This window comes from Bos indicus, chromosome 3 (genome assembly GCF_029378745.1).
Source record: "Bos indicus isolate NIAB-ARS_2022 breed Sahiwal x Tharparkar chromosome 3, NIAB-ARS_B.indTharparkar_mat_pri_1.0, whole genome shotgun sequence".
Taxonomy (NCBI): domain Eukaryota; kingdom Metazoa; phylum Chordata; class Mammalia; order Artiodactyla; family Bovidae; genus Bos; species Bos indicus.
Window position 1 is genome coordinate 36,541,376 of NC_091762.1, and position 15,360 is coordinate 36,556,735.

Below are 15,360 nucleotides of genomic sequence, written 5' to 3' on the forward strand. Positions count from 1 at the left end.
GTCCCACTTTCAAAGGCAGAATAACTTGTTTACTAGTTTCTTCAAAGAATAACTATTAGAGAAAACACAAAGGCATAGAGTCATACTGAGACTTACATGATGGTGAAGAATTTGAACTCGAAAGTTTTTTCTGACTCTGCCACAGGAATTTGTTAGCTAGACCCAATTAGGTCCAAAATGTCAATGAGGAACTAGTGATAGATATTTAGTAACAGCACTGGGGAGATAAACCAGGTGAAGGGAGGGAGCGTGAGAGGCAGGGAGGGTTTAGTAGGTACCTAGAAAAGAATGTGTTTGGGGAAAAGCAATTCCCAAGTATGGTTTTGGGAGCTGCCTTCCACACATGCTCCATCCCTGAGATGTGAAATACAGAAATTGAGAAAGCATGGTAGGAGCTTTAGTGCCAATGGTTAGCCAAGTCTTAATAATATGTCCTTTAACATGATTTCTTGTGGCGGTCTCTTTAGACAGGCTGCTGTGCTTTTCAGAGCTTCCAGATGTTAGAGCCATGATGCAAAAAATTGAAACAAGTATAATGGGCTTGATTGTGCAGAATCAGATCGATTCAAATTAGTTTATGAGCCCACTAAACATTAACAGTCAATGAGTTTACAAGAGATTAAAATTGAGAACAACACTAACTATGGTGTTTCATGACAAAATAACAGCTAAATAAAAATATTTCATTTCACTTTTATCTAATAGCAATTTTCAAATTATCCCAAAATATGTTTGACTGTGAAGCTTGGCATTTTCCACTGTGTCTTTTAAAAGCAGAATTCTAAGGTAAGCAGAAGAACTACCTTGGGGTATATCCAGTGGGCATTGCCTCTCAGTGGTCACTTCCATCACGCACTTGCTTTGAGTGAGTTAATACATGCAAATGGTGAGCATATAATGGACACATGGTAGCTGCTCGATATACGATGTTTTGCTTTCCCTTTCCTCTACACCACATGCGTAAGAAGCCCTTTCTTGCTTATTGTAAGGACAAGTTGACACAGAGAAATATATATTAAGTTAAATGGAATCACATGCAGCTGGAGTCCTTCTCTGTAAACTCTTGAGAAAACAGGCTAAGTCCAGAAGCTCCAATAAATAATTCACTACTCAAAGCTCAATAATGTCAAGATTCTTTTACAAAAGCAGGGTATTGTCTATGGACTTTTTGTATGTTTGGAGTTACTGAGTTAACAAGGAAAAAAAATGACTTGACATTACTGTTCATAAAACAAACTAAAATGAGCACAGATTTTAGAGCCCAAAAGACCTGGTTTTGAATCCCAGTTTCAACACTTACTAGCTATGTGACCTTGAATAAGTCCTGCATCTCTTAAGGAGTCATTCTGAAAGGGATAATCCTTTCCTTGCAATGTTGTTATGAGGATTCAAGATAAGATATGGAAAGTACTAGTCTCTGATAAATAGCACACTCATTAGGTGATATAATATTATTATAACAGGTATTCAAGCATACTTATTGCTACTAACTCTGCAATTGATAAAATAATAATATAACAGACTTAAAAGATTTTTAACAAAAATGTGTGGGTTATGCTACTGTAAGAGAAAGCAAATGGGATTACTTGCTCAGAAGGTTTGACCAACTCCTAAGCCTCTTGTTCTCATATAATGCTTTTCTCTAGGAAAATGATAATATCTCATGCTGATTTTCCCCTTAGAGATTTATGAGTATTAAATATATTTTAATACATCTATAAAGAGATTTAAACTCTTTTTGGAAATAAAGCTGAGGGAGCCATTGATCAGAATTTGACATAGGTATAATTTGACTGCTTGGCTGCATTTTTCCAAATACATTTCTCCCCATAAACTGATGGAAAATTCAGTATTTCATTTTCTGAATATTGCCCAAATGAATTGTGGAAGTCCAGCAGAAGTGCTTGATTGTAGTTTCATTAGACTTCTTTTCCTTTAGGCCATACAGGTGCAATGAAAGAAGAAAGAAAATTAATTAAATTTATGGGCATGTTTATACCCTCTGGGTGTCATAAAATGTACTGGCTCAGACATTTTTCAAGTAATTAAGCAGACATCTATGTGTTTCCTAATGAGTTGCTGCCCTTCCCTTTTTAATCTGGTGAGAGATCTTATCACCTGCCTTCTGTCAACTGATGGGCTTATTCTCTGGATGAGTTCAACCTTCTATCCTTGTGTTGCAACATGCTAATCGAATTCCATGGATACAAACATGAGATCCTCTTGTCTGCAAAAATCTTCTCAAAGGTCAAGTAGTAATTACACTGGGTGTGGTTATTTAAGAATATTAAAATGAACTTGTTTGCCTCTTGTATGTATTATCCAAGATGTTGGTTTAGACTGAGATACACAACTGAGACATGCTCATAGATACACATTTATATATGCATGCTTAAGTACAGGTTATACATTACAGAGTACATATGCTTCTGCTAAGTCCACTCAGTCATGTCTGACTCTTTGTGACCCCATGGACAGTAGCCCAGCATGCTCGTCTCTTCATGGGATTCTCCAGGCAAGAATACTGGAGTGGGTAGTCATTTCCTTCTCTAGGGGATCTTCCCAAATGAGGGACTGAACCCAAGTCTCCTGCATTGCAGGTGGATTCTTACCATCTGAGCCACCAGGGAAGCCCATTAAAGTATACACGTCACATATAATACATATGGAAAGAGAAGGACTAATTCAGTCTGGGGCTTAGATGAGACAAAAAATTTGAACTACCTCTTAAGGATGTATTGATGTAATTTTGGCAAAGCCAGGGCGAGACAATTCCATCAGAGATGAAAGCCATATATAAATAAACTGGCTTATATGATGCTCCTCCAACTCACCCAGCCCTGCTCCAAACATCAAAAACCCTTAAGCAAACTATACATAAAATAATTAGGGCTCTAAATAATAGAAAACACATATCATATAAAACTGCATTCCTCAGTAAGAATTGAGAATAAGCGGATGTTCAGAGAAGATATCCAAGGGCTACAATACAGAGGACAGTATGGAGAAGGGAGTCACCCTGAAGAAAAGGGAGGATACGCTGAGCTAAGCCAGTAGATGAGTAAAAGAAATGGTACAGGGGATTCCGGATGAGCATCCACAGGAGCCCAGGAGGTACTGCTCTCCCTAGAGCAGAGTGTGGCAGAGGAAGCAGCAATAAACAACATTAGAAAGGCACAGAGGCCCAAATTAAAATGGAAGGCCTAAAAGCCAGGCAGAGAGGTTAGAATTTGAAACTTTTGTGTAAATTCCTTGGCAGTGACATATAATCAATTCTTTTTTTAAAAAAATCACTTGAAGAAATCTTCAAGAACAACTAATCTAAACCTATCCTCCCTGTGCAACCTTTCCACAGATGAAGAAGTATATTGAAAATAGTGTTTTATTAAGATTCTTCGGGCAGTGACACAGGACAGTCTGAGTCTCAGGTGCTCCAGTAGACACCTCACCTTCCCTCAGATCTTCCCATCTTCCTCTCTGCCTCCTGGGATCCCCTCTCAGCACAAGGGTACCTTCTTCTACCCACAGCTGGCCTTGGTTCTCCCTCTCCCTTACTCACCCTCATCAGTAACCTGATCCTGGCAGTTTTATGTCTTTATCCTCTCTGAAAGCTATCCCCTTCCCCTGTCTCCAGGACCACTGCTTTAATTCAGGTCTTTGTTACTTCTGACTGGGTTGCCACAGAAGTTACCCTTTCTCCTTGCCTTCAGCTTTGTTCCACTCCAGGCCATTCCCAAACGACACCAGTGAAACAAGATGAAGGTGCCTAAGCCATATTTCATATATATATATACACACACACACATATATAATTAAAGTTGAATATAATTAATGTGTACTAGCCAATGATTTGATATACATATATATAGTGAAATGATTACTACAGTCAAGCTAATTAACACATCCTCTCACATACTTAGCATTTTTGTGTGTGATGAGTATACCTGAAATCTACGCTCAGCGTATTTCTAGTGTTCAATACAGTATTAAGTATAGTCATTAACCCATTTATCTAAAAACATTATTATCATCAGATTAACACTTCAAACTCCTTTGCATGATTTCATCCCAAAATGTTTCTCCAACAGGGCTTCCCTTTTTGTAATGCTCTTCTCCTCTTCCTTTATCTCTCTACTTTAGGACACATTTAAATCATACATACCTTTTTCAGTTGCAGTTGACTAAATTCTGACTCTTCCAACTTAAACAAAACCTGAAAAAACTTAAACAAAAAGGGATGCATTGACAAAGAGGATCACTATGGACCTGGGCTCAGGCACTGCCTGCTTTAATGACACACCTGCGGTCAGACTGCTCCAGACCTTGCTTCCCTGCCCCTTCCCCAAATAGAGTACCTTCATTTTCTCCCCTTAGAGACAGGCTTTCTTCATGTAGGGGAACATGGCTGCAGGCAGCTGCCTCTGGACCAAGTAGAAAAGAGAATTCTTTCACGAGAATTGCAGAGAAGTGCCTTCATTGGCCCAAATAGGTCATATTTCTATTGCTGGACCTGTTATTACAGAAAGCAGAATGGACTGCCTTAACGGGCTCAGACAAGGTCTTGTGTCAGAGGTTGTTATCAGGACAAGGTGAGAAATGAGTGAGCGCTGAGCAGAGGAAAAACCAATGAGTCAAAGCAAGAAGACTTTCTTTCCCTGTCTACACTGAGTCCCCTCTACAGATGCTCCTTTAACATCTTTAACATACGGCTATCTTAAGTCACCATTACTATAAAACTCTTAGGAAAAACATAGGCAGAACACTCTGACAAAAATCACAGCAAAATCTTTTTTGATCCATCTCCTAAAGTAATGAAAATAGAAACAAAAATAAATAAATGGGATCTAATTAAACTTAAAAGCTTTTGCACAGCAATGGAAATCATAAACAAAATGAAAAGACAACCCTCAGAATGGGAGAAAATATTTACAAACAAAGCAACCAACAAGGGATTAATCTCCAAATTATACAAACAGCCATACAGCTCAATATCAAAAAAACAAACAAGCCAATCAAAAAATGGGCAGAAAATCTAAACAGACATTTCTCCAAAGAAGACATACAGATGGTCAAAAAGCACATGAAAGATGCTCAATATCAATAATTATTAGAGAACTGCAAATCAAAACTACAATGAGGTGTCACCTCATACTGGTCAGAATTAATGCTAGAGAGGGTGTGGAGAAAAAGGAGCTCTCTATATTGTCAACTGCAATGTAAATTGGTACAATCACTATGGAGAACAGTATGGAAGTTCCTTTTAAAACTAAAAATATAGTTAGACATGATTCAGCAATCCCACTCTGGGGCATATCTCTGGAGAAAACAATAATTCGAAAAGATACACCACTCCAATGCTCATTGCAGCACTGTATACAATGGCCAGGATGTGGAAACAACTTAAATGTCCATTGACAGAAGACTGGAAAAAGAAGATGTGATATATATGTATGTAGAGGAAGCACAAGCTGGAATCAAGATTGCCAGGAGAAATATCAGTAACCTCAGATATGCAGATGACACCACCCTTATGGCAGAAAAGAAGAACTAAAGAGCCTCTTGATGAAAGTGAAAGAGGAGAATGAAAAAGTTGGCTTAAAGCTCAACATTCAGAAAACTAAGATCATGGCATCCAGTACCATCACTTCATGGCAGATAGATGAGGAAACAGTGGAAACACTGGCTGACTTTATTTTTCTGGGCTCCAAAATCACTGCAGATGGTGATTGCAGCCATGAAATTAAAAGATGCTTGCTCCTTGGAAGGAAAGTTATGACCAACCTAGATAGCATATTAAAAAGCAGAGATATTACTTTGTCAACAAAGGTCCATCTAGTCAATGCTATGGGTCTTCCAGTAGTCATGTATGGATGTGAGAGCAGGACTATAAAGAAAGCTGAGCACCAAAGAATTGATGCTTTTGAACGGTGGTGTTGGAGAAGACTCTGGAGAGTCCCTTGCAATGCAAGGAGATCCAACCAGTCCATCCTAAAGGAGATTGGTCCTGGGTGTTCATTGGAAGGACTGATGTTGAAGCTGAAACTCCAATACTTTGGTCACCTGATGCGAAGAGCTAACTCATTTGAAAAGACCCTGATGCCGGGAAAGATTGAGGGCAGGAGGAGAAGGGGACGACCGAGGATGAGATGGTTGGATGGCATCACCAACTCAATGGACATGGGTTTGTGAAGACTCTGGAAGTTGGTGATGGACAAGGAGGACTGGATTGCTGCAGTTCATGTGGTCACAAAGAGTTGGACACGACTGAGCGACTGAACGGAACTGAATATATACATATACAATAGATTATTAGCCATAAAAAAAGAATGAAATAATGTCGTTTGAAGCAACACGGATGGGCCTAGAGATTGTCATACTGAGTGATGTAAGTCAGAGAAAGACAAATACCATATATTATTGCTTATATGTGGAATCTTAAAAAAAAATGGTATAAATGAACTTATTTATAAAACAGAAATAGAGTCACAGATGTAGAAAACAAACACAGTTATGGCAGAGGAGGAATAAATTGGGAGACTGGGAGTGACAAATACACATTACTAAATATAAAATAGATAAATAATAAGGACATACTATATAGCACAGGGCACTCTACTCAATACTCTGTAATGGCCTATATGGGAAAAGAATCTAAGAAAGAGTGGAGATATGTATAATTGATTCACTTTGCTGAATACATGAAACTAACACAACATTGTAAATCAATTATAGTCCAACAAAAATTTTTTTAAAGTCCCCATTAGATCATGATGTGCTTCCTTATTTGCCTCCCTCAAGAATATACTCTAAAGCATATCTATGACTAGAGTGCTTGGCATATAGTGGTTTCTCAAAAACATTCACTGAATGGATCAAAAAAAATGTCAAAATGCATTACTGACCAAAAGAGAAAGGGTTAATTGCCATAGCATGATAATCACAGCAATAGGTAAAGCTTCCAAATGGAGGCAGGCCAGAATAGAGGAGCAAGGGCCCAGGGTCAATGTCATGAGGGTATATGTAGTTAAATAGAGATACCTGCCTCTTGAGAAACCTATATGCAAGTCAGGAAGCAACAGTTAGAACTGGACATGGAACAACAGACTGGTTCCAAATAGGAAAAGGAGTACGTCAAGGCTGTATATTGTCACCTTGCTTATTTAACTTATATGCAGAGTACCTCATGAGAAACGCTGGGCTGGAAGAAGCACAAGCTGGAATCAAGATTGCCAGGAGAAATATCTATAACCTCAGATATCCAGATGACACCACCCTTATGGAAGAAAGTGAAGAGGAACTAAAAAGCCTCTAGATGAAAGTGAAAGAGGAGAGTGAAAAAGTTGGCTTAAAGCTCAACATTCAGAAAACGAAGATCATGGCATCCGGTCCCATCACTTCATGGCAAATAGATGGGGAAACAGTGTCAGACGTTATTTTTGTGGGGCTCCAAAATCACTGCAGATGGTGACTGCAGCCATGAAATTAAAAGATGCTTACTCCTTGGAAGGAAAGTTATGACCAACCTAGATGGCATATTAAAAAGCAGAGATATTACTTTGCCAACAAAGGTCTGTCTAGTCAAGGCTATGGTTTTTCCAGTGGTCATGTATGGATGTGAGAGTTGGACTATAAAGAAAGCTGAGCGCCGAAGAATTGACGCTTTTGAACTGTGGTGCTGGAGAAGACTCTTGCAAGTCCCTTGGACTGCAAGGAGATCCAACCAGTCCATCCTAATGGAGACCAGTCCTGCGTGTTCATTGGCAGGACTGATGCTGAGGCTGAAACTCCAATACTTTGGCCACCTCATGCGAAGAGTTGATTCACTGGAAAAGACACTGATGCTGGGAGGGATTGGGGGCAGGAGGAGAAGGGGACGACAGAGTATGAGATGGCTGACTGGCATCACTGACTCGATGGACATGAGTCTGAGTGAACTCTAGGAGTTGGTGATGGACAGGGAGGCCTGGTGTGCTGCGATTCATGGGGTCGCAACGAGTCGAACACGACTGAGCGACTGAACTGAACTGAACTGAACTGAGAGATAAAAGTGAATGCAACAAGGAAGGAAAAAAAAAAAAAGTAAGTCTTTTCTTTTAAAAAGAAACAGAAGAGCTGCAATCTCAGAAGCCATGGAAACAAAGTTATGAACACAAAATGTAAAATTTGAGCTTTAGTTGTTGGATTCTGGATAACCGGGAATGTTATCTATTTCCCTTATATAGTTGCGTTTACTGGCTATGAAAGGAATCTCTCAAACACATGTTGTGATATGTGGGCAGCGGAATGGGGACAGTAGTGTGTGGGGTCCCAGGAAGAGCCTGCAGAAGCCTGAGGTATTGTTGAGAGCAGGCATGTCTGTCAGATGAACTGTGTCAAGGCTGTATATTGTCACCTTGACAATATAAGGGAGGGTGTGTCCCTGCAAAAGATCACCCACCTGAGGGACTAAAGTTTCTTCTAGAAGGGACTCTGCAGAAGGGAAGGGAGAATAGAGCATGCTAAATGGGGCTTCCCAGGTGGTGCTAAGGGTAAAGAACCTGCCTGCCAATGCAGGAGATGTAAGAGACTTGGGTATGATCCCTGGCTCAGGAAGATCTCCTGGAGGAAGGCATGGCACTGCACTCCAGTATTCTTGCCTGGAGAATCCCATGGACAGAGGGGCCTGGCAGGCTACAGTCCTTAAGGTCACACAGATTTGGACATGACTGAAGTTCTTTCTAGAAGGGACTCTGCTTAAGGGAAGGGAGAGTAGAGCGGATAAACCTAACCCAGGAAGAAAGCCTTGGTGCTGGAAGGTGGCCATGAGTCTGAGTGCAGCCCAGGGCTGGACACTTGCACATGTCTCCCAGCCAGACCTCTGGGATGAGACAATAGATGGAAACAGATGAAAGAGTCCCCTTCTGTGTTGTTCCGGGACATATTTGATAAAGGTTAACAAAGTGAGCAAAGAAGCATTCTCCCCTTTCTGCATCAATCAGAGCTTTGCAGAATCAAACAATGCTTTGCAGTCTTCAGAGGATGCACAGTATTTTGGCACCTTAAGGACTTGAGCACTGGTTCTGTCCCCAGGGCAGTGTCAAGAAGTAGGGAGGTGGGGTGCCCAGTGCCCTGCAGAAACCATTCCTCTGTGGATACCAGAGGCAAGAGCAGCAGAGCCACTGGAACTAGAATTATAATAACTGTTGATATGCATGTCACCTTTTTAAAAGGCAAAAAGTTTTGAAGTATTTGGACTATTTAGAAAAAAAAAAAGAATTAGCATGGCCAATACTGATACCCAAGACTAAACGTATGTACAGTTTCTCCATGGAAGAGTTCATTTTTCTCCTTGGTATCTGGAGCAGAAGTTGATCAAAAGGAAAAGCAGAATGAAGAGATTCTTAAAAATAAATGCACAGTAACATCTCCTGCTAAGCACCATGGAAAATCTGGCTTTGTGCCATCTCTTTCACAGTTAACAATATTCTTCCTTAGGGAAGTGGCTATTCACAATCTAAAAGTCATTTTTTTCAGCATGTGTACTTACTACATATAGAATCTGATTCCATAGAGGAGTTTTTCACAGATATGGGAGGAAAATGTGAAAGTGTTTGAGGCAAAATGAAATCTCTAGGTGTCATAGTTACTGCTAGGAAGAGTGTCTCTTCAGAGTGGAGGCCACAGCTCTGCTATTATAGAGGATAATAAAGCTGTGTCAGATGGGGAAGAGGATTTCTTTCATAAAACCTATACTGACACTTCTGGCTGGCCAGGATTCCTGAGAAATTAGGAACCAAGTAATTGGATGTTTTAATCTCCAAAACACACTTCATATCACTTCTGAAAAAATGTCAGTAAAAAGTCTTTTTCTTCCTTCTAGAAAATTACTAGGCAGAAATCTCTCAAGACCAAATTTCAAAGTAGCCTCCACGTTCATATTCTTAAAATGCTACGTATCAGCTTCTGCTCTACAAAGCGGGTGCAGGAAGGGGAGAAAAACCAAGGCCTTATATTAAAGGAAGACTCATCCCAAACAAGGCTAGGGATGAATCTTAATCTAGGCTAGCACATGGTCTGAAAACTCCCTGAGCATAAGAAGTATCTCTGAAGGCACTAGTACACTTTCCCACAACACAGCCTTACACAGTACCCAAGACATACATACATACAAGGCACTGAAAAGGTATGTATTAAAAAATGTTTTTAATGCGTAAAATTTAAAATTTACACACTTGATACTCCAGGAACAATCCTTGATATGATTATGAAATACAGCTTCAGGAAGAGAAACTGAAAGCCCCGCGTGTGTGTATGTGTGTCTGTGTGTATGTGTTAGTCCCTCGTTCATGTGCATCTCTTTGTGACCCCGTGGACTGTAGCCCACCAGGCTCCTCTGTCCACAGGATTCTCCAGGCAAGAATACTGGAGTGGACTGCCTTTTCCTTCTCCAGGAAAGCCCCATACATTCATTCAATTAAGCAGGCATCTATGTAACATTGGCAGATTGTGAGAGATGCAAAGGTGGAATGTTAGGAGCCCAGTCTAGAAAGAACCGCTAGTCTAACTGGTAAGATAGACTTAATTAAAAAATCACAATAAATAGCACCTTTAAATGGCCATTAACATTAAATGCTCAACCTTGATACTCACCAAGGAAAAGAAAATTAAAACTACATTGAAACACCACTACACACTCTAGAATAGCAAAAGTGAAAAAGATGTGAGATATAGAATGTTGTTGAGAATGCATGGCAGGGTGGTGTTGGTGTGGGTGGCGGTGGGGGACAATGAAGGACAGGTCAGCCACTTCAGAAAACTTCTTATCAAGGCCCAGGAAAGCCTGAAATAAGAGTAAGTTATACCCCAGCAATTGCACTCCTGGGCGCATGACCTAAGTGAAACACATACACATTTCACCAAAAGCAATACATATTTGAAAGTTCCAACAGCCCTGGAAATTACCCAAACCCTCATTCACACAGAATGGACAAATAAATTGTCGTACAGTCCCACTGTAAGAATGGACAATCTCCAACTACACACAATAAGGTAGATAAATCTAAAAATCATACTGTTACACCAAACAAGTCAGATGAAAAGAGTGCATAACGTATGATTTCATTTATATAAAGTTCCAAAACCAGCCGAACTAGTTCATGCTCTGAGAAATCAGGAGAGTACTTATCTTTTGCAGATTAGTGGAACTAGGAAATTGTAACGGGCTGTTGAAAGGGGCATGAGAGGTGTTTCAGGCGTCGTGTAATGTTCTCTTTGCTCATTTGGCACTAGCTGCACAGGTAACTTCCAATTTGTGAAAATTCATTGTTCTGTATGTACACTTAGGATGTGTACACATTTCTATGTATATATATTACACTGATAAAACAGTTTATCAAGAGCTTGCTTTATATACTATAAGGGAAACATAAGGAAAGCATTGAGAATTTGTGGTCTACAGGGCATTTTAATTTCATACTCTGCATCCTGGTCCAAACATTGAACACAACAGATTGTTGTTACTCAGTTATTAAGTCATGTCCAATTCTGCAACCTCATGGACTACAGTATGCCAGGCTCCTCTGTCCTTCACCATCTCCAGAGTTTGTTCAAATTCATGTCCATTGAGTCAGTGATGCTATCTAACCATCTCATCCTCTGCTGCCCCCTTCTCCTCCTACCCTCAATCTTTCCCAGCATCAGGGTCTTTGAGCTGGCTCTCCCTATCAGGTGGCCAAAGTATTGGAGCTTCAGCTTCAGTAACAGTCTCTCCAGTGAATATTCACAGTTGATTTCCTTTAGGATTGACTGGCTTGATTTCTGTGCAGTCAAGGGACTCTCAAGAGTCTTCTCCAGCACCACAATTTGAAAGCATCAATTCTTCAGCACTCAGCTTTCTTTATGTTCCAACTCTGACATCTGTACATGATTACTAGGAAAACAAAGATTTGACTATATGGATCTTTGTTGGCCAAGTGATGTCTCTGATTTTTAATACGCTCTCTAGGTTTGTCAAATTCAGACTTAAATTGAAGAAAGTGAGGAAAACCACTAAAACATTGAGGTATGACCTAAATCAAACCCCTTATGATTACACAGACAAGTGAAAAATAGATTTAAGGGACTAGATAGATAGATTTAAGGGATCTGATCGACAGAGTGCCTGATGAACTATGGACAGAGGTTCATGACATTGTACAGGAGACAGGGATCAAGACCATCCCCATGGAAAAGAAATGCAAAAAAGCAAAAGGCTATCTGAGGAGGCCTTACAAATAGCTGTGAAAAGAAGAGAAGCAAAAAGCAAAGGAGAAAAGGAAAGATATACCCATTTGAAAGCAGAGTTCCAAAGAATAGCAAGGAGAGATAAGAAAACCTTCCTCAGCAACCAATGCAAAGAAATAGAGGAAACCAATAGAATGGGAAAGACTAGAAATCTCTTCAAGAAAATTAGAGATATCAAGGGAACATTTCACGCAAAGATGGACACAATAAAGGACAGAAATGGTATGGACCTGACAGAAGCAGAAGATATTAAGAAGAGGTGGCAAGAATACACAGAAGAACTGTACAAAAAAGATCTTCATGACTCAGTTAATCACGATGGTACAATCACTCACCTAGAGCCAGACATCCTGGAGTGTGAAGTCAAGTGGGCCTTAGGAAGCATCACTATGAACAAAGCTAGTGGAGGTGATGGAATTCCAGTTGAGCTATTTAAAATCCTGAAAGATGACACTGTGAAAGTGCTACACTCAATATGCCAGCAAATTTGGAAGACTCAGCAGTGGCCACAGGACTGGAAAAGGTCAATTTTTATTCCAATCCCAAAGAAAGGCAATGCCAAAGAATACTCAAACTACCACACAATTGCACTCATCTCACGGTGGCTCACATGGTAAAGCGTCTGCCTGCAATGCGGGAGACCCGAGTTCAATCCTTGGGTCGGGAAGATCCCTGGAGAAGGAAATGGCAACCCACTCCAGTATCCTTGCCTGGAGAATCCCATGGATGGAGGAGCCTGGTAAGCTACAGTCCACAGGGTTGCAAAGAGTCAGACACGACTGAGCTACTTCACTTTAACACATTAGTAAAGTAATGCTCAAAATTCTTCAATCCAGGCTTAAGCAATACATGAACCACGAACTTTCAGATGTCCAAGATGGTTTTAGAAAAGGCAGAGGAATCAGAGGTCAAATTGCTAATATCTACTGGATCATGGAAAAAGCAAGAGAGTTCTAGAAAAACATATTTCTGCTTAATTGACTATGCCAAAGCCTTTGACTCTGGAACACAATAAACTGTGGAAAATTCTGAAAGAGATGGGAATATCAGACCACCTGACCTGCCTCTTGAGAAACCTGTATGCAGGTCAGGAAGCAACAGTTAGAACTGGACATGGAACAACAAACTGGTTTCAAATAGGAAAAGGAGTATGTCAAGGCTGTATATTGTCACCCTGCTTATTTAGCTTATATGCAGAGTAAGTCATGAGAAACGCTGGGCTGGAGGAAGCACAAGCTGGAATCAAGATAGCCGGGAGAAATATCAATAACCTCATATATGCAGATGACACCACCCTTATGGCAGAAAGTGAAGAAGAACTAAAGAGCCTCTTGATGAAAGTGAAAGTGGAGAGTGAAAAAGTTGGCTTAAACCTCAACATTCAGAAAATTAAGATCATGGCATCTGGTCCCATCACTTCATGGCAAATAGATGGGAAAACAGTGGCTGACTTTATTTTTTGGGGCTCCAAAATCACTGCAGATTGTGAATTCAGCCATGAAATTAAAAGATGCTTACTCCTTGGAAGGTAAGTTATGACCAACCTAGACAGCATATTAAAAAGCAGAGACATTACTTTGCCAACAAAGGTCCGTCTAGTCAAGGCTATGGTTTTTCCAGTGGTCATGTATGGATGTGAGAGCAGGACTATAAAGAAAGCTGAGCACAGAAGAATTGATGCTTTTGAACTGTGATTTTAGAGAACACTCTTGAGAGTCCCTTGGACTGCAAGGAGATCCAACCAGTCCATCCTAAAGGAGATTGGTCCTGAGTGTTCATTGGAAGGACTGATGTTGAAGCTGAAACTCCAATACTTTGGCCACCTGATGCAAAGACCAGACTCATTTGAAAAGACCCTGATGCTGGGAAAGATTTAGGGCAGGAGGAAAAGGGGAAGACAGAGGATGAGATGGTTGGATGGCATCATCGACTCGATGGACATGAGTTTTGGTAGGCTCTAGGAGTTGGTGATGGACAGGGAGGCCTGGATTATTTCAGTTCATGGGGTCGTGAAGAGTCAGACATGACTGAGTGACTGAACTGAACTTAAGTGAACTAGATTTGTCTCAGCTTTTCTTCCAAACAGCAAGCAGTTTTTAATTTCATGGCCACAGTCATAACAGATACATTATATTAATTATTCTAAATGTTTTTTTTAAAGGCATGAGCAACTTCTGCTTTTAGCTCTGACATACATAGAGCCTAGAAGTTATCACTCCCATCCTTACAAAAAAGAAACACTGAATAACCTCCAAACCAGTGACTTCTTTGATTCATCAGAGAAATGAGGTGGCATGGCAAACCAGTACCCTGAAATTTCGGGAGACAGTCATACTGAGAGAGACACAGTTGAGATCTACACATCTGGAGCAGAAGCCTCTGAGGTCATGAACTGATACGAACACTTAAAAGGGATTGTTGACAGATTGCTGGAGTCTGAGTGTGGGTTAGCATAACAGTGAAGCATGTCTATAGTCAAAGCCTTAGTGCCTGTGCACCCGCGCATCTGTGGGCTTTATCTCCAGTAACTGCACCAGGTTCTCACTCCAAAGCCTCCTATATGACTCTGACAGAGGGAAGAGAAGACAATCTTTGTGCAAGGTACTCAAAGTCTTCTTTGAGAAAGACTTAATATTCAGAACAAGATGTCAGAGAGTTATCCTGGCTGTTGGAAGGGTATTCTACCCACTCCAGCCCCCTCTAAAATTCCTAAAATAACTCACAGAGGAGACTCAATTAACAGGGCGAGGGCTTTGAGGAAACAGATTGGGAACACTGTGCCAGGGAACAAAGCAAAAGGTCAGAGCAGGGGTAGGTGGGCAGGAAGCTATGCCAGGGGAAAAACAATTCTGAAGGCCACAGTCCCAAAAGATTGTCCACTGAAAGACAGAGATATAACCAGAAGACTGGAACTCCCAGGTGGCTCAGTGGTAAAGAATTCACCTGCCAATGTGAGAGATGTGGGCTCAATCCCTGAGTCAGGAAGATTCCCTGGAGAAGGAAATGGCAACCCACTCCAGTATTCTTGCCTGGGAAATCTCATGGGCAGAGGAGGCTGACTGGGTACAGTCCATGGGGTTGCAAAAGAGTGAACATGAC

General features: G+C 40.7%; 1 protein-coding gene across 9 annotated transcripts in view; it reads right to left on the bottom strand.

The window, feature by feature from the left end:
- Window positions 1–15,360, bottom strand: part of NTNG1 (netrin G1) — a 371,792-nt gene that overhangs the window by 289,606 nt on the left and 66,826 nt on the right. The window lies entirely within an intron of this gene.